At 48.1% G+C, this 26,206-nt stretch overlaps 2 pseudogenes; one reads left to right on the top strand and one right to left on the bottom strand.

The window, feature by feature from the left end:
• LOC122125473 overlaps window positions 1–26,206 on the bottom strand; it is a 260,765-nt pseudogene that overhangs the window by 94,176 nt on the left and 140,383 nt on the right.
• On the top strand, window positions 936–25,580 carry LOC122125503 (annotated as a pseudogene).

Here is a 26,206-nt window from a genome sequence, read left to right as displayed (position 1 = left end):
TCTTGATTTTCTTGGACTTATGGGTGTATCTTCAGCCTCCCCCTGCCTCTGTTCCCAGACTGTGCCCTCTGTGTACTGAGCCTTCTACAGCTTAGGAGAAGACTTAGGGGTGCTTAGGATGACACTGTGGTTGGCTCTAGGACCGACCCTCAATTCAGAGTAAACTTAACATGGGATGTGGAAACACTCACCAATATATACTACTTTCCTGTTCACTAACACTGTCTCGGGACTGGGAACTAGCTCACAGCCCGTGTGTAAAGACAAACAAAATTCCCTGATTTTTCTCCACATTTCCAGCACAGTCCACAGAAAAGCTTTGGCCCTGAAAAGTGTGATCGTTTCTCCCCAATAGAAAGCAAGCATTTCCTTTTTTTCTTTCTTTTTTTTATCTGAGATTAGAACTTCAACTGGGTATCTGACGCTTTTGCTCACTGGCTGGTGCTCTACCACCAGAGCATTTCCTTATGTAACAGCAGACACAGCCCGGCCCTTCTAATTTGGTTCAGTTCTCACCCTAATTCCCCTGCTGCAGATGTGAAGGTCCAGGTTGCTTGCTGTGTTTCTGACTCTGCCCCCACATGCAGCTGATCAGCTCAAAGGAATCAGGACCAGGGACAAATCCTCATGGGTTCACCATAAAGGATGCTACTGAAAAGATGTGTATGGCAATGCCCCGGGAGCCGAGTGTCTTGCCTACACTCCCTACACTCCACAAACTCTCACATCTTCAGCTCTCTGGAAGCTCTCCAAAACCTCTCGTTTTGTTCTCTTTTTTTATGCAGACTTCATTGGATGGGGAAGACTGTGTCAAAGTGTGATCAAGCAGAAAGGGTGTGACAGGGTGCTGACAAGGCCAGGCTGGGGGCCTAGCAGTGGCTCCACCTGTACCCTGTGGCCCTCCTGTTGTCACGTGGGGCTGAACCCATTCCGTAATGTGTCTTGGGATGTACCATCAGACACTGGTCAGGATTCTGCTGCGATGGCTCTGAGATGGAAACGTTGGGCACAGTAATTACCATGGCCCTCTTCTGAAACAAAGCTCAGGTTCTATGGCCTGCATTCCAGAGGGAGTTAATGAGCCAGAAACTGTGCACCCAGAACCACTTGTACAGTCTCAGGTTCCCATTCACCCATGGTGTTGCCCACAACATGGCTGAGGTTGCCCCTCTATTGTCATTGTTATTTCGAGAAAAGATTTTACTATGGTTTTGAAGTCACAAATCTTCCACATCAGTTCACTGAGTACTGGGATTACAGGTGTGCATCAGCATACCTGACTTTTGTTTTTGTAGTAATACTATGCTATTGTTTGTTCTCTCATCATCACCATTAGCCAAAAGTCTTGTGTTTAAATGCCTGCTCTGCCAGCCATCCTCTTACTTCTGTGAGCTGGCCAGAGGTTCTGCCTTATGCTGTGCCTCACAGGATTGACACTGTGAGCCAGCTTAGCACCTTGTACAATTGCTTTGAGGGTTCAGTGAGGTCGCAGGTGTGTGTGCCTTCTCTAGGGCCTGGCCCAGAGCATGCATGCGTGCATGCTAGGCTGTGGCTGCTACTAAGTGGAGTATGTGGTGTAGTAGCCAGTGGTGGGCAGCGTGTCTGATCTTAAGTGAACTCGGAAAGTGCACTGTTTCTATTGAACTGTGAGCTCCAGGTCAGAGGAGGGCATGGTGGGTGTGCTGAGCGTCTGCTCCCAGCACTGTGGAGCTCTCTTGAGTCTGGGATTACTGACATTCTCCCTCCTTGTTCTCTCCTCAGCTTCACCTCAACAGCATCAAGAAGCTGTCCACCATCGCCTTCGCCCTTGGAGTGGAAAGGACTTGAAGTGAACTCCTCCCCTTCCTTACAGGTGGGTAATCGTGGGGCCCAGTGCAGTGGGGATGCCTGGAGATGGCTTCTGCTTAATAAGAGAAGCCCTTGCCAGAGGCCCTAGATGATGGGGTACAGAGGCTGAGGGGCAGGTAGACAAGCTTTATGTACTGCAGGACTGCATTGAGGGAAGGCTGAGGAAGAGAAAGGTGGAGGCAGGATGTCCTCTTGAAAGTCTGCTGGAAAGCAGCCGCAGACCCGGAGTGAGACTCCCAGCCTGAGACCTGCTTCGGGCTCTGCCAGGTGGATACAGTCGTGTGACTCGTACTAGAGACATGGAGAGTGTTCAGTCCGTTTAACACCTAAGTGTCAGCTGGGAGGACAGTCTCATCAGACAATGTTCTGCCTGCATGGGTGGAAAGAATTGGGGCTTGGGATGGGGGGAATGTGGAAGCTTCAGACCAAGAGCTGCCAGGTATCTAGACACATGGGGCTCAGAGCTCCAAGGGATGTAAGGTCCCTTCTTTGGACTTGCTGCCTGGGAGCATCTCCAGTTGCATGTGGCAGGTGCCATGTCTGTTGGGAAAAGGTGGTGCTGTCCAGACAGAAAAGCAGAAGCCTCAGCCTCACGCCAGCAGAACATGCAGGATTGGTTTTGTAAGCGATTACTGTAGCATGATCGTGGGGTAGAGCAAAATGCCAGGCTCGCATCTTAAAGGACAGCAGTGTAGTTTCAGGGTTCTCGAGGTGGTGCTCTGAGCCCTGGGTGCTGCGCTTCTTGTGGAGAGTCCTAGGTCAGAAAGGAAGAATCCCAGAGATCGCCGGTGCCCTGGCCTGCCCTGCCCAGGCCTGAGGCCTGAGACTGTGGTTGGGCTTGACCCTGTCTTTGGGTGGGAGCCGGGGACAGGGGCCGGTGGTTGGGGGCAGGCTGGGCGAAGGGGACAGCCTGCAAAGTCTCCAGGAGGCAGTAGCTGAACCGAGTCTGAACAGATAGAAAAGGATTTTTGGCAGAGAACTGTGCTGAGAGTGTGAGCTGACCTGAACAGGAAATCTGCTTGCCACAGTGTTGCACAGGATGGGACTCAGTCTCCCCTCCCTGAGGGGTGTAGAGTGGTCCTGTCACTCAGTGCTCCCCCACCCATCCCCAGCTCCTATCTTGTTCTCTGTGCTGGCCATATGGGAAAACTGTGGGTACTGACAGCAAGCCTGTGATCTTGGGACCGGGATCCCAGGGTGCCGGGGTCCCAGGGTGGGCTGTGATGGGAATGCCTTGCCCCTATAGACACCATCTATGATGAGGATGAGGTCCTTCTGGCCCTGGCTGAGCAGCTGGGAACCTTTACCGGCCTGGTGGGGAGCCCAGAGTACGTGCACTGCCTGTTGGTGAGTGGCATGCGGGGTCCTTGTTCTCATCTCTGGAGCAGAGACAGGAGCCATGGAGCAGGGTTGGTAGGGGGGCTGGGTGCTGTCTAGGGGGATGGCCTCAAGGCTGGAGGACTGAGCAGAGCATCAGTGCCACCCGCCCCTCCCCCGCCCCTGCAGCCCCCACTGGAGTCGCTCGCCATGGTCGAGGAGACAGTGGTGCGGGACAACGCAGTGGAGTCCTTGCGGGCCATCTCCCAAGAGCACTTGCCCTCTGACCTCGAAGCCCATTTCATGCCCCTGGTGAAATGGCTGGCGGGGGGCGACTGGTTCACTTCCCACACCTTGGCCTGCGGCCTCTTCTCCCTCTGCTACCTGTGAGTGTCCAGCGCTGTGAAAGGAGAGCTCTACCAGTGAATACGGGGCTCCATTGCCACCACCTGCCCAATTGCCCCTGTCCTGTCCCCTCAGGTCAGCTCACCTGCTGGGCCTCAGTGGCAGTCCCCTCCCCCTCCCATGTGAGTATGAATGCGCAGTAACCGTACCTGCTGCTCCCTTGTCTGCCCTGGCCAAAGGCCCCCCTCCTACTCTTCCTCCTATCCTGAATGAAGCCTCCTATGCCCTGGGAAACAACCATGGCACCCAAGGGTCCACGCCCTCTGATTTCTCCTGGCTCCTTGAATTCTTCCTGCCCAGCGCCAGTCTAGATCCCCAGGTACTTACAAAACCTCTGTTCAGATGACACCCCCATGGTGGGACGGGCCGCATCTTCCAAGCTGGGGGAGTTCACCAAGGTCCTAGAGCTGGACAACGTCAAGAGTGAGATCATCCCCATATTCTCCAACCTAGCCTCTGATGAACAGGTGGGTCCCTGCTCCACCCTTCCTCCTCCCCCCTTTTCCCTCTCCCCCATTCCGCCACTGGGCCCTCTGCCCTTATGCCCCATGGACACTCAGCACTCCTTCTGCTCCCCAGGTCTCTGTGCGGCTGCTGGCGGTGGAGGTGAGTGTGAACATTGCCCAGCTCCTGCCCCAGGAGGACCTGGGGGCCCTGGTGATGCCCACACTGCACCATGTGGCTGAGGACAGGTCCTGGCATGTCCGCTCCATGGTGGCCGACAAGTTCACTGAGGTGCGTGAGGCCTGCAGTGCACATGCAGGGCCAAGGCTGAAGGGAAGAGGGACGCGTGTCTGTCCTGCATGGGAGCGGGCAGCCTGACGTCCCTGGGCAGAGAAGCCAGGGCTGGATCTTGGCAGGGTCAGGGGGGCACATTCACACTGGGAAGCTGTCACTCGCCCTGCTTTGTACACGGCAAGGACCTGGAAAGGTGGGAAAGTGAAGCTCTCTGTCCTGAGCTCCAAGGGAGACTCTTGTCCTGCCCAGGATTAGAAGCTGCAGACAGACAAGGAGCTGAGGTAGAAACAGGACTGCCCACTCGCACTCCATACCAGTTACACTGGTAAAAGAGCATGAGGCCCTTGGGGAGCTACCCTTGTGTGTGCCCTTAGTGAGGACCCATCGGCTCTGGTGGTGGTCCGGAGCAAGCGATGGTCAGGAGCAAGTGTAAGGCATCTCTGGCAACCAAGAAAAGGCAGAGTCACTAGGCACACATTCATCCAGACCTGTGTTCATACTGGCAACTGGGGCTGTGAACTGGGGTCTTGTGCTCGCTGGGCAAGTGCCCCCTTCTTGAGGCACACCCTACACTTTGGATTTATTTTTCAGCTAGGATCTCCACCTTTGCCTAAGCTAACCTTGGACTCCATTTCTCTAACTCTGCCTCCTGTATAGCTAGCTAGATGGTAGGTGTGAGCTGCTGTGCACAGCCCATTTTGTACATGTGTACTGTTATTATAGAAGGGATATACAGAAGGATTACAATGGCATGCATGAGTCAGAGAATGAGGACATTTCCTTTTGTACAGTGAGTGTCCGCTGTTCTCTCATTCCCTCCCAGCCCCTCCCTCCCATCTCTACCCATGAGTTGTGCAGTTCACATTCATCGGTGTCCTGTGAGCTCCATGGATGCGCTTTTCTTTCTATCCTTTTTCCCTCCCTGTACCCTCTCAGTGATAACATGAGAACAGACTCTTTATCAGATAAAGAACACAGAAGTATCAAAAGCTAAAACCAAAAAATATATGTGTATTTTGTTTCCACATCTTGGGTTTTGTTTTATATATTTTATATAAATATGAAGAGACGCTTAGGCATTGGGCCTTTGTGATTCTCTCCTAAGACTACTCTCCTTTGGTCTCACTGTGTGTGAGTCTCTGGAATCCTGTGGCATTTGTCATATCCCAGTGCATTTTAGATCTAACTTCCTTATATCAGAGAGAACGTGCACCATTAATCTCCAATCTTGACTTACCTCACTTCTCAGGATTTGTTCTAGTTCCATCCATTTCCTTGCAAATGCCATTATTTTATTCTTCCTAATGACTGTGTAAAGTACCATTCATTGTTCACATTTTGTGGGTCCACTCATCTACTGTGGGGCATCTGGGCTGTTTCCATATCTTGGCTATTGTGAATATTGTGGCAGTGAACATGGGTGTGCAGGTGTCCTTGTCATGATGCTCAGTGTAGATGCCCAGGAGTGGGTGGGAGGGAAAGTCTGTGTGTAGTATTTGGAGGAACCTGCAGACTGCTGTGCTGAGTGGCTGCACTAGTTCACATTCCTACCAGCTGCACAGTAGGGCTCCTTTTCTCCACATCCCCACCAGCATTTGTTCGAATTCACAATGCTGGCCAATCTAACTGGATTAAGATGGAATCTCAGGGTTGTTGTGCTGCCCAGAGATGATGAGCATTTCCTCATGTGTTTCTTTGCCATTCTTCCCTCTTCTGAAGAGTCTCTCCTTAGCTCCCCTGCCCATTTAGTGACTCAGCACACTATATTTTAGTATAAATGTAAAAGCAGGAGACTGCATCGCTGGCATGTTTGTGGATCAGGTCACAGAAAGCCCCACTTGGGATAATGTGAACTAAGGTCTGTGGTTTTGGCGCATGCTGCTGGAGATGAGGGCTGGCTCTGGGAAGAGCAGCCTGCCCCATCTCCACACCTGCACCGCTTCCACCTAGATTTTGGCCTCAATAGCTGAGAGAGGCTGCCAGACCCCCATTCACTCCACACACCCCACCTCTTCCTGGTTCTGGGTTTCCAGCTCCAGAAAGCAGTGGGGCCTGAGATCACCAAGACAGACCTGGTGCCCGCCTTCCAGAACCTGATGAAGGACTGTGAGGCCGAGGTGAGGGCCGTGGCCTCCCACAAAGTGAAAGGTGGGTGCCCATGGCCCATGCATAAGGAGGGGGGCTAGGGTGGAGGTGCAGTGGGCTCCATCTCATCACTCAGCCTGGTCCGCAGAGTTCTGCAAGAACCTCTCCGCAGATTGTCTGGAGATTGTGATCATGACCCAGATCTTACCGTGCATCAAGGTAACTGGTTTGGCGGAGGGAGTCAGCTGGACAGGAAAGAGGGCACAGAACAGGCTGTGGAAATGCCCCAGGCACCTGGGTCACAGGCTGCAGCCAAGGAGATGGAGGCATGGACCCTGCAGCCCACATTCATGCCCCCTGTCAATCATGTGCAGAGAAGGCTGAAGCAGGGCACCTGGGGCCTCCCTCCCTTTTCCCTCCCAGGAACTGGTGTCAGATGCCAACCAATAGGTGAAGTCAGCCCTGCCTCCATCATCATGGGCCTCTCTCCCATCCTGGGCAAAGACAACACCCTCGAGCACCTCCTGCTCCTCTTCCTGGCCCAGCTGAGGGACTAGGTGAATCTCCCCTCCCCTAGCCCCCTGCCAAGGTGATTGATGGCTATCATGGAGTCCAGCGGGGGGGCTTCTGAGCTGAGTGATGAGTCAATGTGTGATGGGTAAGCATGTATGTGTGGGGTTGATCAGAGCTCACAATCTGCGAGGAAGAAGCAGTTCAAACTCTTTCTGTCATGGAGCACCTGCTGTGTTTGCCCCGGCCCTGCTGGATAGTGGGAGCATGGCATGGATGAGGCTTGCCCTGGAGGCAGGGCTGTGCTCTGGCGGGATCTCATGTCAGTGGAGGGAGTTGAGGTGACAGGAATGAAAGGGGCAAGTCTCAGTCTGGTGGGCCAAGTGCCATGACTCCGCCCTCCTGACTCCAGCCTCAATTGGGTCCTGACACAGCTGTCCTGGGCAGAGCTGGGGCTCACCTTTCTTCTCCCATTGTGTTATTTTTCCTCATGATTCCTGCAAGTTCTCTCAGAATGACTGCAGGTGTCATATGATGCCCAAGCCTCCATCACTTAAGTGTGGCTCTGTATGTGGTCTTGTCACTGTGTCCCTGGATACAGGTTGGGGCTGGGCAGTGGCCCTGGGGAGATGGAAGGTCTGTAGGGTGTTGTTGTGGGGTGGCACTCCCCTTCCCCCATTCTGGGCCGCCTTGGGCCAGGCATCACTGGAGCGCCATCCTCTGCAGTGCCCGGAATTGCGGCTGAACATCATCTCCAACCTGGACTGCGTGAACAAGGTGATCGACATCTGGCAGCTGTCCTAGTCACTGCTCCTCGCCATCGTGGAGCTAGCCGAGGATGCCAAGTGGCGGGTGCGGCTGGCCATCATCGAGTACATGCCCCTGCTTGCTGGGCAGATGGTGCATGATCCAGGGCATGCCCGGTATGGTGGGGAGGGGAGAGGAGGCAGGCCAGACTCCCTCATCCCCTCTCCTATGGCAGGGAGTGGAATTCTTTGACGGGAAACTCAAATCTTTGTGCATGGCATGGCTGGTGGACCATGGTGAGTCCTGCCAGAAGGAGCTGGCAGCCAGTGGGTGGGGCCATGCAGCTGTTCTGTCTATGTCCTGTCCCCCGCTGTTGGAACCCTGGGGAAGGCTGGCACTGAGCCATGACCCACTCTAAAACTCCCCCATGGACTTCCTGTCCCCCTTGCAGTCTATGCCATCCGTGAGGCAGCCACCAGCAACCTCAAGAAGCTGATGGAGAAGTTTGGGAAGGAGTGGGCACATGCCACCATGATCCCCAAGATGCTGGCTATCTCCGGACACCCCAACTACCTGCACTGCATGACCACCCTTTTCTGCATAAACATAAGTGTGGCCCGCACCACACCTGCACCCAGGTGCCAGCTTGCCAGGGGAGGGGCACGGCCGGCCCCACCGTGAAACCAAGCTTGGGAGTGGAGAGGATGGAGGCCAGGGCCAGGAGTACACTTCTGGAGCTGGGCGGGCTCCAGGCCTCCGGCATCCTTGGCCTGGGTGTGGGTGAGCTGGTGTGAGACACATTGTTGGCTGGGTATTCAGAGTTGAACTCGTTGTAAATCATAGTCGCGGGGAGGTGTTGTCAGTTGTGCACACCATTTCCATGCCGGTTAGGATTGGCGTAGCCTTGCCACCCGGACCCAGGTGCCAGGCGCTGCCTGTACTGATCGTGTGCCCATGCTTGGCCAGGTTCTGTCGGAGGTGTGCAGGCAGGACATCACGACCAAGCACATGCTGCCCACCGTCGTGCACTTGGCTGGGGACCCCATCGCCAACGTCCGCTTCAATGTGGCCAAGTCCCTGCAGAAGATCAGGCCTATCCTCCACAACAGGTGAGCTGGGACTCGCTCTCCTTATGCTCCTCTCCAGCTACACTGTTTCTTCCTTTGTGGTGATTCTGAGGGTTGACCTCGCCAGGCAAGCATTCTGCCACTTCAGCCATGCCCCCAGCACTTTTTGCCTTTGTTATATTTCACAGAGTGCATGTGTGGCCCAGGCTGCCTGGTCTGTGCATGCTGCTCACACCGCTAGGATAACGGGTGCCACCACGCCCAGCTATTGCTAGGGCTTCCTCAGTGGCTGGGATTCCAGATGTGCACCACTGTGTTCAGCTGCCACTGCTGCCTGCTGCTTCCTCCCAGTGTCGGCTTCACTGTAGACTGAGGAGTCATCAGTGGCTGTGGTGAGCCTTCTGGGGAGTGGGATGTGAAGGGAAGGGAGGGGAAGGATGGCTCAGCATCGCTAGTCATCTGGAGATGCAAGTTGTAATTCCCCAGGGGGTGGCCAGGCCTGAACTGAGTTCCCAGCTGTGGGACCCATCAGCTTCATGCCCGGCCCTTTCCCCTCTGCTTCCAGCACCCTGAAGAGCGAGGTCAAGCCAGTCCTGGAGAAGCTGACCCAGGACCAGGATGTGGCCGTCAAATACTTTGCCCAGGAGGCCTTGACCAGGGTGAGTTGGGGGTTGGCGGGCGGTGGCAGGTAGGAGGGGTGGTGGTGCCCGGACAGGGGCCCGGTAGGGCCAGAGGGTGGCAGTGCCAGGCAGGGGATAGGGGGCCAGACAGGCAGTTGGATGTGGAGAGGGTGGTGGGGCCTGGGCAGGGGCGCAAGAGGGCCAGGCTGGGCTTCTGAGCCTGCGCATTCCTGTTCCTCTAGTTCTGTCTCTTGCCTGATACTGGAAGAAGAGCCAGTGCTTGGGCCTTCAGTGCCAGCCTCTGGCCCACCCTCGGCTTAGCCCTCTCTGAGATCCTCCCTCACGGAGCCAGTGTGTCCCTGACAGCCCTCTCTGTGCTTGGCTTGATCCCAGACCTGGCCCCACGCACGTTCCCTGAGCTGCCTGGGGAGATGGCGCCCGGCCCCCTCCCAAAGGCTGAGGAACACGCAGTGGGATGGACAGCAGCCAGGAGGAAGGCGGCACTCCTGCCCTGTAGGGAGAGAATCGAGCATCCGGGACACTGCCTCTAGTTGCTGACATGGGGACCCCATCCCCACCTGCCTCCCACCTCTCTCCCCTTCCCACCGCCCAACCCCCCCAGGTGGTTTATTTGTGTCAACTGTATTGTTTATATTTTATTCCTTTTTTCCCTCTTTTCACAAAAAAATAAAGGTGTAGAAACAGTCGGACCTCAGGTCTTAGTGGGAGTTTGGGGAGTGTCCTGGGGCCTTGGTCTCTGCCCTTTTCTCTGAGGACACTTAGTCCTAAGCAGTCACGCTGAGTGTCCTGACCCCTAGGCATGCTGCCTGCTGTGGCAGAGCTGGCTAAGGACCCGGGCTGCCTTTGGAGGCCCAACTGTTCACATCCTCCTATTATTCACATCCTCCTACTGCTCAAGTCCTCTTACTGTTCACTGAGCCACACCCCTGCCCTGGGAAAATCAGCCTTTTTTTGATGAGCACATAGCACTGTCTCAAAGCCTGAGTTTCACACTGGGTACCTCAAGCATGCCCAAGGCCCCTGTGGTTGAAGACTTCACTGTGAGCTTTATATCTTTTTTTTTTTTTTTTTTTGGTTACTCATGTGGATTGAACTCTGGTCCTGGTTGCTGTGCCTCAGCTCTTCAGCTGAGGGCGAGTGCTCTACCACCTGAGCCACAGTCTCACTTCTGGTTTTCTGGTGGTTTATTGGAGATAAGAGTGTCATGGACTTTCCTGCCCTGGCTGGCTTTGAACCATGATCCTCATATATCAGCCTTCTGAGTAGCTAGGATGAAACTAGTGAGCCATTGGCATGAGGCTAGATTTTTGTCTTTTAAAGTCTGGATTCGACCAGAGAAAAACAGATTTACATTTCTTGTCTGGCCTGTTTTCCTTCCCAAGATGTATGATGAATTCCAGTTCCATCCATTTTCCTGCAGTTGCCATGCTTTGTTCTTCATGGAAAGCTGTTTTTTAGGAGAACAGACAAATATACAAGATAGAAAGGAGTAGACGGCAATAGAAAGTATATTAAAAATTTGGAGCTATTTGGTGGTGGGAAATTGATATACAACATAAAGCTGACAGTATTTTCTGGATCTGTATATACCTGCCTGAACTGTAAAGCAGTGACCCAGCTCTACCTTGTGCCTGTCAGCTAGGAGGGAGAGCTGGCCTGGCCCAGTTATAAACCAACACTGCATAGAGATGACACTTCACCAGCCAAGCCTGAAAACTGAAAGTTCAGGGTGGAAAACTGTCCCAAGCAAATGGGAACTGACCTGAAAGGGAGCCCCAGTTGCTTGTCCCACGAGAGCAGGAGAGACATCAAACCCAAGCTAGGTTGATGAGATAAAGACTGTCACCCTCTGCTGACAGCGAGCCAGCACATAGATGCCTACTGCTGCCCCAGTTTCATGAACTAGTACTACTGGATGCCATGGACCAGTAAGTCCAGACCAAGTTAGAATGTTGGCTTACGACCCCCCTCTCACCAAGTGATAGGCTGTCGAGCCCAAAGTCAGTCATAAGACTAAAGGATCAAATGAAGGAACAAGTTTACAAAATCAAAAATCAAAGCCGTACTACAACTTTCCAGAACCTCTGGGATGCAGCAAAAGCTTCTCTGAGGGAATTTACAGCTATCTGGGCCTGGCATGAAAAAAGTCAGGTGTTTCAAATGTCATCAACAACAAAGCACAGTCTAAAAGCAAACCCAGAACAGTGGATAGAGAGATAATCATAAAAATCAGGATAGAGCCAGCCTGCCACTGATGGCTGCTCACCACTAATCAGAGCTACTCCAGAAGCTCAGATCTGAGGATTATGATTCAAAGTCAGCAGAAAAGTCCACCAGGCTCATTTTCTATTTTTTTTTTTATTTTTTGGTTCCTGTCGTGGAGCCTGAACTCTAGGCCTGGGCTCTGTCCCTCAGCTCTTCAGCTCAAAGCTAGTGCTCTACCACTTGAGCCATGGCGCCACTTCTGGCTTTTTTCTTTTTGCTTATGTGGTGCTGTGGAATCAAACCCAGGGCCTCACGCATGCAAGGCAAGAGCTCTACCACTGAGCCACCTTCCCAGCCCCACAAGGCTCATTTTCAATAAACTATCCCCAGAATGTACAAAGCAGAGCTGTGGCTCAAGTGGTAGCACACTAGCCTGGAGCTAAAGAAGCTTAGCAACAGTGCCAGGCACTGAGTTCAAGCCCTAGGACAGGCACACACATAAACACACACACACAAACACACACACACACACACACACACACACACACACAAATAAGGGTAAAAATGAAAAAAAAGGAGGTTAAATGAACAATGTAAAAAAAAATCAGTGAAAGAAGCGGAGGCCTGGGGGCTGACGCCTGTAATCCTAGCTACTCTGCAGGCTGAGATCTGAGGAGCATGGTTCAAAGCCAGCCGAGGCAGGAAAGTTCATGAGACTCATCTCACCAGAAAACTGGAAGTGGCAACTATGGCTCAAGTGATAGAGTGCCTGCCTTGAGCTGAAGAGCTGAGGGACAGTGCCCGGGCCCATAGTTCAAGCTTCAGGACAGACAAAAAAAAAATCAGTGAATGTAAGAAGTTTTCTTGATAGCTAAGACTGACAAGCCTTCATCCAAGAACAGTGAAGGCATCAACTAAGAAAACTAGGAAGTCACGCCTGTAATCCTAGCTACTCAGGAGGCTGAGATCTGAGGATCGCGGTTCAAAGCCAGCCCGGGCAGGAAAGACCATGAGACTCCTATCTCCAATAAACCACCAGAAAACCGGAAGTGGCGCTGTAGCTCAAATGGTAGAGCGCTTGCCTTGAGCTGAAGAGCTGAGGGACAGCGCACAGGGCCAGAGTTCAAGCCCCACGACCGACAAAAAAAAAAAAAAAAGAAAACTAGAATATCATAACAGTTTAAATTCAAATTGTCACTGGAGGATATATTAGAAAATTAGTCCAACACATTAGAAAACATACAAGGAATGGATTCAGTCTTTGCACGTTGACCAATCAGGTTTGATCCAAGGTGACTTTAATCACCTAACTTCATTTGTAATCAAGCAGTATGATGATTCAGTGATGGGATACACCAGGTGTTCAGAGTTACCACCAATGTCCCTCAGACAGGTTCAAAAACTAGGAAAGGAAGAAGGCTACCAAACTCCCTCTCATACCAAAATGAGAACAGACTAGAGACAAGATTAGACACCTATTTCCTTGAAGAGCACAGATGTAAAATATTTCATAACATACCTACAAGTAATTTCAACAATGCATTGAAAGATCATGCACCGTGCCCACATTGCATTCCACCCATAATTGCAAGTGTGGCTCAACCAGTCCTGGACAATTTGAAGAGTAAGACATTGGACACCTGTGGCTTGCACCTGTCATCCTAGCGACTGAGGCTGAGATCTGAGGATCACAGTTTAAAGCCAGCCTGGGCAGAAAAGTCCAGGAGACTCTTCAATTCCCTACCAGAACACTGGAGGTGGCACTAAGCTCCAAGTGGTAGAGCGCTAGCCATGAGGAAAAGAGCTTAGGGACAGCACCCAGGCCCTGAGTTCAAGCCCCAATACTGATTCCCTCCCCCCAAAAAGTCATTATACCAAGGATCCGTCTGCTTTAAAGGCTTTTCCGCTAACCCATTATCAGCTGTAAGAAGTGAGTAGTTAGGTATTTTAATGAAGTACAAGCAATGGGAAGGTAGATACAGTCCAGCCGGGACCTGACAAGGCAAGGTGTGTGCAGTGTCCAATAGTGGCCACCATCATGCCAGGACTCGGGTGTGACCCAGGAACAGAAGTCAGATGGCACCTGTCCTAGGCATCAGTCAATGGTTACTCCCAGATCAGACCTGGCATGAGTGCTTCCCCCCAAAACCTCCCCAGGACTTTCTTGGCCCTTCTGGATTCTGCTGTTTTGATTGCGATGGAAGATGATTCGCCAGGCTGGTGGTTTTGTGAGGATGGCCACCACATTGTGGCCTGCTCTACCAGCAGGAGGTGTTCAAGGGGTGGGCCCAGAACCCCCAAGCTAAGGATGCAGGGTGTTGGGGGGAGAAGCTGACCGCCCAGCCGGTTCACAGGCTGAGTCGTACCTTTGTGTCACAACCCATTTTTCCTGAAAGGCTTTGTCAGGAGCTTCAAGTCATCCCCACGAGTGAGAGGTGAGCGTGTCTCATCCCTCATTCATATTGATCATAGTCACCAGGTGCTGCTGTGAATGAAGCCAAGTCAGGAGCTGGCTGTGAGCTCTGGCCAGCAGGTGTGCGGCAGGGGAGCAGGAGTCATGCCACGGCATGGCAAGGACACAGGAGACAGGAAAGGGATTCATACAAGATGGTGGTGCAGAACTGAGGGTGCACAGGAAGAAAGGAGACACAGATGGAGAGAGGTGTCCTGAAAGTGCGAACTCTCTAGAAGTAACGAGTCCAGGCAGGGCTGCATGTCAGCGTGACGACAGGCGGGTGTGCTTCCAGCAGACAGCAGTGGTGCGTGGGGTGCAGAGCCTAACCTTGAGCGGAAGAGCTGAGGAACAGCACCTAGGTCCAGAGTTCAAGCCATATAGCCGGGCAAAAAAAAGAGGAAAAGCATGTGGAGCATTGCTGAGTGCTGTAGGGGAAGGGAAGCTCGGCACATGGGCTGTCTTCCATTTGGATCATGCTCAAGACAGAGTGTGAGATGGCTGGAGGGTGGGGTGCTCCTGGGGACCAGGTGTTGAGAGGGGGTGGGGTGGGGGCAGGGAAAGCCTGAGTCCCCTCAAAAGGCAGGGAGCTGGTGGAGGACACGCAGGACACGCGGTGCACCTAGGTCAGGAGGCTAAGTCCACATCCACGCTTTCCAAGGTGACACAGATGGGGAGGACCTCTGAGGACAGGAACACCAGGGGTCAGGAGAGGACCAGGTGTGTGTGAGGTTAATGATGACACCAGACAGCTCCCCAAGGAGACCAGAGCACGCGTGTTCTGGGTGGAATGACTTTGGGCTGGATTAAGGGAGTGGGGCAGGTATGGAATCTGGCTAAAGCCAGTGTGGGGGGAGGGAGTGCAGGGATGGCAAGGCCTGTGGTTCAAGCCTTTCTGTGGTGGGGTGGCTGTGGGAACTTCAGGATCAGGAGGAGGCACCTGGCTCAGAGCCCACAGTCCACTCAACACCCAGCATAGTCCCTGGATGGTTCCTGGAGGCAGGCCTGCCATCTGCTTGCTTTCCTTTTCTGTGCAGGCCCTAGGACTTGAACTCAGGGCCTGGGGCCTGTCCCTGAGCTTTTGTGCTCAGGGCTGGTGACTCTCCCTGGGACATCAGTGCTACTTCTGGCTTTCTGTCACCCGGCAATTCATTCCAGAGAAGAAAAGGGTGGAGGTGGAGAACCCGGGTCGGAGCGCCCTGCCTGTCATTCAGCACAGCAGCCCTGACCTGCACCCCAGAGGCTGTGGTAAAGTGATCTCATAACAAGGGACATGAGGAGCACTGCAGGAAATGTCACAATAGGCAAGCAAGGGACTTTCTCAAAGAGCCTTCGTGTTTTCAAAACAACTTTACATTAAAAAATGTGCCTTTCAAAGTACACTTAATGTCCTTTTTGAATTAGCAGAGAGTCTAGAGATTTGTAACATAGACCGCCAAGGAAAATAAAGAGTTGTGAAAATAAATTATGTGGAAGAAATAAGCACAGACAAGATTAAGGGAGTAACTGTCAGGAAAGAGCCTTGATGTTTGTGGTCAGAGCTACACAAGCAGGACTCCCTTCCTTCCTTGCTTCCTTCCTTCTTCCTTTCTTCCTTCCTTCCTTCCTTGCTTGCTTCCTTCCTTCCTTCCTTCCTTCTTCTTTGCTGGCTTTCCATCTCTCTTCTCTGTCTGTCTCTGTCTGTCTGTGTGTCTATGTCCGTGATTCTCTCTTTCCTTCTTTGTGCCAGGACTGAGGCTTGAACTCTGGGCCTCCGTTAAGTCCCTAGGATGATTTTGCTCAACGTTAGCTCTCTTCCACTTCACCCACAGCACCACTTCCATCTTTTTTTTCTTTTTTTCTTCTTTTCTTCTTCTTTTTATTATTGTGAACATACTGTACGGAGGGGTTACAATTACATGGGCAAGATAATGAGTACATTTCCTATCAAGAATTGTAGCCTCCTCCTTTGTTCTTTTTTTGTTTTTTAGTGGTTTATTGGAGATGAGAGTCTCAGAGGGTTATCTGCCTAGACTGGCTTTGAACTGTGATCCTAAGATCTCGTCTTCTCAGGAACTCAGAACACAGGCATCAACCACCAACACCCAGCTGCTATTTTCTTTTTTTTTTTTTTTTATTGTGAGAATACTCTACAGAAGAGTTACCATTATATGGGCAAGATAATGACTACATTTCTTATCAACCATTGTTGCATCCTCTTTGTTTCCCCTTCCAATCCTTTCCCATACTCTCACCCTCCCCAACCCAATTCCCCTCACACCAAAGTTGTAAAGTTCATTTTACGACATAACGACTTGTATGTCTCATTGTTGCAATGGGTCCACCTGTATCCCTAGTTAAAAGATTTGTTTTTTCCCTTCCCCTCCACAAATTATACCAACATCAAATACAGTGAAAGCATGGGTTATACTGTGTGGGAAGGACATACAAAGCAACATAGAAATCATCTTATAAATATGTTAGAAATAATTGCTAGCTGATATTTTCTTTCCAACTACTTTCTTCTCCAGAACAGAAGGGGCTTTAGGAATGATTCACTTCATTGCATAGGGAACTATTAAAGAAAGAAAGAGGGAGTTCCGGGAAGATGGCAGAGGAGAAGCTGGAATCTGAACAAGCTCTCGCATAGAAAGCAGTTTTAGAGTTCCAGTGAACAGTCCTAAGCCAGAGAATCACACCAAGTGTGCCATCACAGGACAGAGAGTTAGACAAGAGAGGGGAAGCCAAGACAAGGAGACACATCTGAGCGCCTGCCAGCAGCCGTCGCGGCGGCGGCAGGGTCGCAGCGGCCACCGCAGCCACGGCCATACCTGACAGCTCACACAGAGAGTCGGGGATGAAGGAGCCAGACACAGCGGGCGAGAGGATTCTACTCAACACCAGCAAGAACCGACAAGGAGCGGACATCTTCATCCTGCAGTTTGCAGACCAGAGACGACCCAGGATCCAAGTCTCGGTGTGAGTAGAAGCCCGACGTCCTCACTCCTTCTCAGGGAGCAGAGGAGGGAAGGCCACCCCTCCCCCCCCAGCACCGGTGATCTCCATCTTGGATACCGACAAAGCTCGGAGGAGCTGCTAGCTCCAACTCAGGCCTTGGAATAAAACGAGTCATTTAACAGGTCACAAGAACTTAACGGCGAAGTGACCTGCCAGACTCAGCTCGATCCAGGGAAAAGTCACCCAGCTCAGGCACCAGCCATTGGAGTGGCTTTCCTCACTGGGTAACCAGAGCCAGAGTCTGCCCCTCCCTCTAGCAGCCTGCACAATCAATTGAAAAACAGAAACCCTGAGAATGGCTCCAGGGTGGGCTCTGTGAATTTTTCACAAAATAGCCCCAGTTAAAAGCTACTGTTTGTTGAAAGGCCTCAACTCTACCAGAACCTAGCCTCATCACCCCTCTTTTGTGATTCTCAAAGCAGATCACCCTCCCATTAAACTAACCTGGGAGGGGGATCTCAAAATCTTGGGTCAAGCAGAGCATTTTTCTGCCTGTTCGAACAAACTGACTTAAGAAACCAATCAAGCCACAGGACCTCAAGCTGACCAGAGACTCCAACAAGAGGCTGGTTACAGACAAAAGGGAGATACAGGATTCTTCCCACCCTTCCCCCCCCAAAAAAAATCAACGAACTTTTTTTTCTTCTTTTCTTTTTTTTTTTTGGTACCTTATATATATAAAAAATTTTTTTCCTTTTCTAAAACTTTTATTAATCTTTAATTTTTGCCTTTTTTTGAAAAAATAATTGTTTTCCAGTAACTTTTTTTTCCCTCTTATAATTTTTATTTTAGGAATACGTGAATGAATGTTTTCCTTTCTTTTCTTGTCTTCTCTCTCTTTTTCTTTCTTTCTTAATTATGTTTTTGTTTTTTGTCTAGCTCTACTGAACTTCTGATCTTTTTTTTTCTACCTTTCTTATCCTTTTCACCTTTTCCTTTCTTTTGTTCTTCTGTATGTGACTTAACTCTTGTCCTGCACATCCTCAGATAAACCCATAGTTAACTAGTAGACCCTATCCCCCATTGTGTATACACTTAATCCACAAATTTATTACTCAATCCAAAACCTCTGAGATTTAAATTCCTTAATAGCAGTACTACCTCTTTATACCTATATAATATTTTAAACATTTTTTAAGTTTTTCACATCTCCTCTATCTCCCTCCTGTTTTCTCATTATATTCACATTCCTCTCTAAATAGATTGTCTTTCAATCTCCATAACTATATTAATTTTTACGTTTCTAATTTTTTTTCTGGTCTTTTTTCATTTCCCTTTCCCTTTCTTCTTTATCTCTCCCTCTCTACTTGCATCCTACCCAACCTATTTCCTGCATTGAGATTAGGACATAGTTAACTCTCCCTGTGCCTCCCTACACCAATCTATTCCTAATTTTTACCCACATCTCTCCCTAACCCTAAAAATTTCTGGTTTTCCAAATTCTTCTCTGCGGTTCGAAGCCCATTAACATATAGTTTTTTGATGTTGAATAGATGTATCTCTTGAACTAGATTGTATCTGTAGACTATTGACTGTATAAATGCAAACGTTGGTTGATGGTTGCCTTAAGATAGTGTTCTAGCACAAAACTGGTGCTATTTTCATCTCAAATGGGCAGAGTAAGCCGGAAAAACACAAGAAAAATGGCAAATCCGGGTATCTCAATTCCCAATCTTGATAATCAGGGGTCAGATCAGATAATGAACAATCCAGAGGAGAGTTCCCAAATAGCTCTACAAACACTGGTGGCAAACATGATAAATGAGAAGTGGGACAACTTACAAAGGACTCTGTATGAGCGTGATAGGGAGAGAGAGGAGGCATCCCAAAAGTAAAAACTGATACAGGATTTGCATGAACAACTTGAGAATACTGAAAGAGAAAGGGAGGAATGGCGTGAGCAGGCTGAGAACACTCAAAGAGAACTGCAGAAATCCCACGAACGGGAGGAAAGAGAAGTGCAAGAATCCCACAAACGGGAGGAAGCTAATCAAAGAGTAATTCAGGAATTGAGAGACCAGGTAGAGAACACACAAAGATCACTAAAGGCATTCATGGAATCCATTAACAAATAGCTGAAGGAAGTCAGGGAGACCACAAAGGGAATGCTGAATGGAACCCAACAGAAAGAATGGGAGTCCAAAGAAACCATAACCAATCAACTAAGTGATTTGAGAACAAACAATGAACACCAAATTAAGGAAGTAAAGAAATTCATACAAGACCTAAAACAGAGCTTCAACAAAGAACTTGAAGCCATCAAAGCTGACCAATTAGAAGGAAAAGAGATAAAAAACAAAGTAGAGAGTCTTGACAGCAGGTTAGACCATGCAGAAGTTTGAATCTCAGGGATTGAAGACAGCCTAGATATTATAGAGAAAGAACATACACCCATCCAAGACAAGTCCAAGAAGTATGATAGATCTATCCAACACCTGGAAGACAACATCAGAAGGCCTAATCTAAGGATAATGGGTGTAGAGGAGCACCTAGAAACAGAAGTTAATGGTCTAGGAAATTTGTTTAACAGGATCCTAGCAGAGAACTTCCCAAACATAAAAAAGATAGGCCTATTTAGATACAAGAAGCTTTTAGAACCCCAAATAGACCAGACCAGAATATGACATCCCACCGTCACATTATAATCCACACAGGATCAACTCAGACCAAGGAAAAGATCCTAAAAGCTGTGAAGGAGAAAAGATTAATCACCTATAAAGGGAAACCAATTAGAATCACCTCAGATTTCTCAGCAGAGACAATCAAAGCAAGAAGAGCCTGGAATGATGTATGCCAAGCCCTAAAAACAAACAAATATCAACCAAGAATACTGTACCTAGCTAAACTCTCCTTCATAACTGAAGGCCAAATAAAAAACTTCCATAGCAAAGAAAAATTGAAACAATACATCTCCACCAAACCAGCCCTACAAAAGATTCTTAAAGATGTCCTACACATAGAAAACCAACAAGACCGCAACAAAGGCCAAGAAACTGCACCCAAACTGAGAATCCAAGAAACATAGGAAGAACCCAGTTTTCGCAGCCCCCAAGAAGGTGGATAACATGGCTGGAACTCCCAAATACCTCTCAGTCCTATCTCTTAACGTTAACGGACTGAACTCTAAAATTAAGCGACATAGACTGTCTAGTTGGATTAAAAAACAAGACCCTTCTATCTGCTGCCTGCAGGAGTCACATCTTGCCCGTAAAAACAAACACATTTTCAATGTTAAAAGCTGAAACAAAATCTACCAAGCAAACGACCCAAATAAACAGGCGGGAATTGCAATCTTAATATCAGATAAAATAGACTTCAAATTAAAATTCGTGAGAAGAGATAAAGAAGGTCGCTACATACTAATTAAGGGATCTCTCCTTCAGGAGGATATTACAATTCTAAATATCTATTCGCCAAAAAATGGAGCACCCAAATTTATCCAAGAAACACTACTTTCCCTCAAATCCCACATAGATCCAAACACATTAATTGTTGGGGATTTTCACACACCACTCTCCCCACTAGATAGATCAACTCGGCAAAAACTCAACAGAGAAACCGCAGATCTAAACAGCTGCTTAGATCAACTACACTTAACAGACATCTACCGAACATTTCACCCAGCAGCATCAGAATACACGTTTTTCTCAGCAGCACATGGAACATTTTCTAAAATAGACCACATTTTAGGCTACAAAGCAAACTTGTCTAAATTCAGAAACATTGAAGTTATACTTTGCATTCTCTCTGACCACAAGGGAATAAAATTAGAACTCAACACCAAAAGCCACCAAAGAAAGTCCGGTATCATATGGAGGCTGAACAACACACTGCTGAATCAAGAGTGGGTCATGGAAGAGATTAGAAAGGAAATTCAAATGTTCATGCTATTCAACAAAAATGAACACACAAATTACCAGCTCCTCTGGGACACAGCAAAGGCAGTACTCAGAGGCAAGTTTATAGCTCTGAGCTCCTACATCAACAAATTGGAGAGATCTGAAACTAGCAATTTAATGACACATCTAAACCTCCTTGAAAAAGAGCAACAAGATAAACCCCAATCCAGTAGACGGAAAGAAATAATCAAAATTAAATCAGAATTAAATGAATTAGAATCCAAAAAACCTATAGAAAGAATCAACAAAACAAAGAGTTGGTTCTTCGAAAAACTTAACAAAATTGACAGACCCTTAGCAAATCTTATCAGAAAAAGAAGAGAACACACCCAAATTAATAAACTCAGAGATGAGAATGGAAACATCACCATGGAAACAACCAAGATTCAGAACATTATAAGGGAATACTTCTCAAAATTTTATGCTAATAAGTTTGAGAACTTGACAAAAATGGACCTTTTCCTAGCAAATATTGACATGCCAAAACTAAACCAAGATGAGTTAAACCAGCTTAACAGGCCCATATCAAGCATTGAAATAGAAACAGCAATAAGAGACCTCCCAGCTAAGAAAAGTCCAGGACCAGATGGTTTTACAGCGGAATTTTACAAGGCCTTCAAAGCAGAGCTCACACCAATACTCCTCCAACTCTTCAATGAAATTGAAAGAGAAAGTTCATTACTGAACACATTCTATGAAGCCATCATAACCCTCATCCCAAAACCAGGCAGGGACTCATCAAAGAAAGAGAACTATAGACCCATTTCTTTGTTGAACATTGATGCAAAATTTCTCAACAAAATTTTGGCCAATCGACTTCAACAATTCATCCAAAAAATCATACATCACGATCAAACAGGATTCATTTCAGGGATGCAGAGCTGGTTCAATACACGTAAATCAATTAATATTATTCATCACATCAACAGGAGCAAGAATAAGAACCACATGGTTATCTCAATAGATGCAGAAAAAGCATTCGACAAGATCCAACACCCCTTTATGATGAAGGTTTTGGAAAAATTAGGAATCCATGGAACATTCCTCAATACAATAAAGGCTGTATATGACAAACCTACAGCCAGCATTATACTTAATGGTGAAAAACTTAAGCCATTTCCTCTTAACTCAGGAACAAGACAAGGATGCCCACTCTCTCCACTTCTCTTCAATCTAGTATTAGAATGCCTAGCTACAGCAATAAGACAAGATGCAGACATAAAGGGGATCCAAATAGGGAAAGAATAAATAAAACTCTCCCTCTTTGCAGATGACATGATCTTGTATTGAAAGAATCCCATAGACTCCACTCCCAAATTACTCAAGCTGATTCACAACTTTGGCAAAGTAGCAGGCTATAAAATTAACGGCCCAAAATCAATGGCTTTTCTGTATGCCAACAATGAGAAAAGTGTGGCTGAAATTAGGAAAGCAACTCCATTTGTAATAGCCCCACAAAAAATAAAATACCTAGGAATTAACTTAACTAAAGAAGTGAAGGATCTCTATGATGAAAACTTTAAAATCTTGAAAAAGGAAATCAACACAGAACTTAGAAAATGGCAAAACCTCCCATGCTCCTGGATTGGAAAGATTAACATTGTGAAAATGGCAATACTTCCCAAGGCTATCTACAAATTCAATGAGATACCTATGCAAATTCCAACCTCATTCTTCAAGGAAATAGAAGAGGCAATCCAAAAATTCAGATGGAACAATAAAAGACCCCGAATAGCAAAAACGCTCCTGAATGGAAAGAACACTGCTGGAGGAATATCAATACCAAACTTCAAACTCTACTATAAAGCCATAGTAATCAAAACAGCTTGGTATTGGCATAAGAACAGACCTCAGGACCAATGGAATAGAATTGAAAACCCAGAAATGAACCTACAGACCTATAGCCATCTAATCTTCGATAAGGGAGCTAAAACAATAGAATGGAAGAAAGACAACCTCTTCAGTAAATGGTGCTGGCAAAATTGGTTAACTACATGTAGAAAACTTAAGCTAGATCCTTATATATCACCCTGCACCAGAATCAACTCCAAATGGATCAAAGACCTTGAACTCAAAGCAGACACTCTGAAAACATTACAGGATGGAATAGGAGAAACCCTAGGTCTCCTTGGCTCAGGCCGAAATTTTCTGAGTAGAGACCCGGAAACACAACAAATCAATGAAAGGTTGGACAAATGGGATTGCATAAAGTTGCAGAGCTTCTGCAGGGCAAATGACATAGCTAGCAAGATCAATAGAAAGCCCACGGACTGGGAGAAGATCTTTACTAGCCATACAACGGACAAGGGTCTCATATCTAAAATATACTTGGAACTCAAAAAATTAAACCACCCAACAACAAATCCTCAAAGAAACAACTGTCCAATAAATAAGTGGCCGAAAGACTTAAAGAGAAACTTCTCTGGAGAAGAAAGAAGGATGGCCAATAGACACATGAAGAAGTGTTCAACATCTCTAGCCATAAAAGAAATGCAAATCAAAACAACATTGAGATATCACCTCACTCCAGTTAGAACGGCAAAAATCAAGAACTCTAACAACAACAGATGCTGGAAGGGATGTGGACAGAAGGGAACCTTACTTCATTGTTGGTGGGAATGTAAACTTGTTCAACCACTTTGGAAAGCAGTATGGAGGTTCCTCAAAAGACTTCACATAGAGCTCCCCTATGAGCCAGCAATCCCACTTTTGGGCATTTACCCTAATGTTTACAAACAAGACCACACTAAAGCTACCAGCACAACTATGTTTATTGCAGCATTATTTACCATAGCTAAGATATGGAACCAACCCAGATGCCCCTCAGTAGATGAATGGATCAAGAAAACGTGGTATTTATACACAATGGAATTCTATGCCTCCATCAGAAAGAATGACATTGCCCCATTTGTTAGGAAATGGAAAAACTTGGAAAAAATTATATTAAGTGAAGTAAGCCAGGCCCAAAGAAACGTAGGTCCCATGGTTTCCCTTATTTGTAATATCTAGTATATGTAAGAGTCAAGCGGAAAAGGTCAGATAATGTGATGTCAGGAAAATGAACCCTTAGATGTGTATTTTAATGTTTTTTTCTTTCATGCATGTGTTTCTAACACATTTATAAGATTATCTCTTTGTTGCTTTGTATGTCCCTCCCCCACAGTATAACCACTGCTTTCACTATATTTGATGTCAGTATAACTTGTGGAGGAGATGGGGAAAAACCAGTTGTTTAAGGATACAGGTGGACCTGTTGCAACAATGAGAAGTACAAGTTGTCATGTCCAAAACGAGCTTTACAATGTTTGTGCAGGGGGTGGGGCGGGGGAAGGGGGGAAGGGGGGGAATGAGAAGGATTGGGATTAGGGGGGGAGGGGGGAATCTGGGAAGGGATGTGAAGGGTAAACAAAGGAGGAGGCTGCAATGCTTGGTTAGAAATGTACGCATTATCCTGCCCATGTAACTGTACCTCCTCTGTACAGTATGTTCACAAATGAAATTTAATTAATAAAAAAAAAGATTATCTCTTTGTTGCTTTGTATGTCCCTCCCCCACAGTATAACCCCTGCTTTCACTATATTTGATGTCAGTATAACTTGTGGAGGAGATGGGGGAAAACCAGTTGTTTAAGGATACAAGTGTACCTGTTGCAACAATGAGAAGTACAAGTTGTCATGTCCAAAACGAGCTTTACAACGTTGGTGCGGGGGGGGGGGGGAAGGGGGGGAAAGGGGGGGAAGGAGATGGATTGGGATTGGGGGGGAGGGAGGAGGCTGGGAAGGGATGTGAAGGGTAAACAAAGGAGGAGGCTGAAATGCTTGGTAAGAAATGTACGCATTATCCTGCCCATGTAACTGTAACCCCTCTGTACAGTATGTTCACAAATAAAATTAAATTAAATTAAAAAAAAAAGAAAGAAAGAAAAATCAAAGACTCAAAATGGAATTAGGAACACATGTTAGGTGAGTTTATCCAGTTTATCTTGAATTTGACAAGACTACCAATTAATGGGGCAGATTCTCTGGAAGTAGTTAACATGACCTAATAAGCATTATTTCAAAATCTAACATTTCCACTTTCATATAATTTTGTAGGCCAACACAATAGAGACAGATGAACACACACAGAGATATATAGCACACAAAAGCCCATGTGTGGACATGTGTGCACACCTCTATCTCTCAGCAGATGACTTTTATCTAGGTGTGGAAATTGTTGAATGGCCAAGCAAAGCTCAGCAGAGTTGCAAGCTTGGTGGTCCTCAGGGGAGGACCACTTTCTTCTTCTTTGTGCAGGTGAAGAGGAGGCTGAAGGGAGTGGAGTGTCTGCTCATGAGCAGGAAAGGGCTGAGGGATGGGAAACAGCCCATAGCAAACACCGACATATGGTGCACCACAGGGCTGGTGTTGTAAATCACAGACGAGCAAATCTGAAAGATGCAGGACATGGTATAAAAGGAGACAAAGGTGCTCATCACGAGGAGGATGCTTATGGTAGCTCTGGACTCGAGAGAGACTCTGGTGGAGACACTGATCCCCTGGATGTGTCGCATTCTCTGCTTGTGTCTGTACAGGACAAAAAGCATGGAGCTGCTGGCCCAGAGCATGAGCCCCAGACACAGAACATTAGGCCCCGAGAGTATGGCCATGTGCAGCACATCAGCAGCTAGATCGTGACGCACTGCAGAACAGTATCCATAGGCCTTTAAGCTCGTCATGTTGTTGTGCGCTTTGGGTCCGGTCGTGTACATAAGACAAACAATGCTCACCAGGAGGGAGACCCCGCAGCTGAAGTAGATGGTGGAGACAATGTGCTTGTGGGCTCTCCCCTTCAGCCCTGCCCACCTGGAGTCCCCCTGACTGATGCTGACAGCAAGGAAGAGGCTCAGGGAGCAAGTGCTACTGATCGACACCCCCCTGCCCACTCGGTGATGATAGAAGACCATTTTGCACCCCACATCATTGAAGAAAATTCTCCAGCCCAAAGCCACCATGGTTTGGGGAAAACCCCTACACAGAAGACATAGGAAGTTGGCCACAATTAAGTTCATAAGAATCAAGTCTGTGGCTCTCATTCTGTTCCCCATGCAGGACAGGAATAGATAATGGGAGAGAAGAAATAAATTACCCACAAACCCAACCACAGTTTGGCCTAAGAGGATCACCCCCATAGACACATGGGTATCTCCCATCCTCTCTGTTCCTTGAGTCTCATCCAGAGGCTCTGGCTTAGGAAACTGAGGCCTGCACGGGGCCAAGGGAACTCAACATTCTCCATTCAGCATTCAGACGACTG

The sequence above is a fragment of the Dipodomys spectabilis genome, unplaced genomic scaffold (assembly GCF_019054845.1).
Source record: "Dipodomys spectabilis isolate Male_0828 unplaced genomic scaffold, ASM1905484v1 ptg000266l, whole genome shotgun sequence".
NCBI classification, from domain to species: Eukaryota; Metazoa; Chordata; class Mammalia; order Rodentia; family Heteromyidae; genus Dipodomys; species Dipodomys spectabilis.
This window is presented reverse-complemented; position numbering and strand designations above follow the sequence as displayed.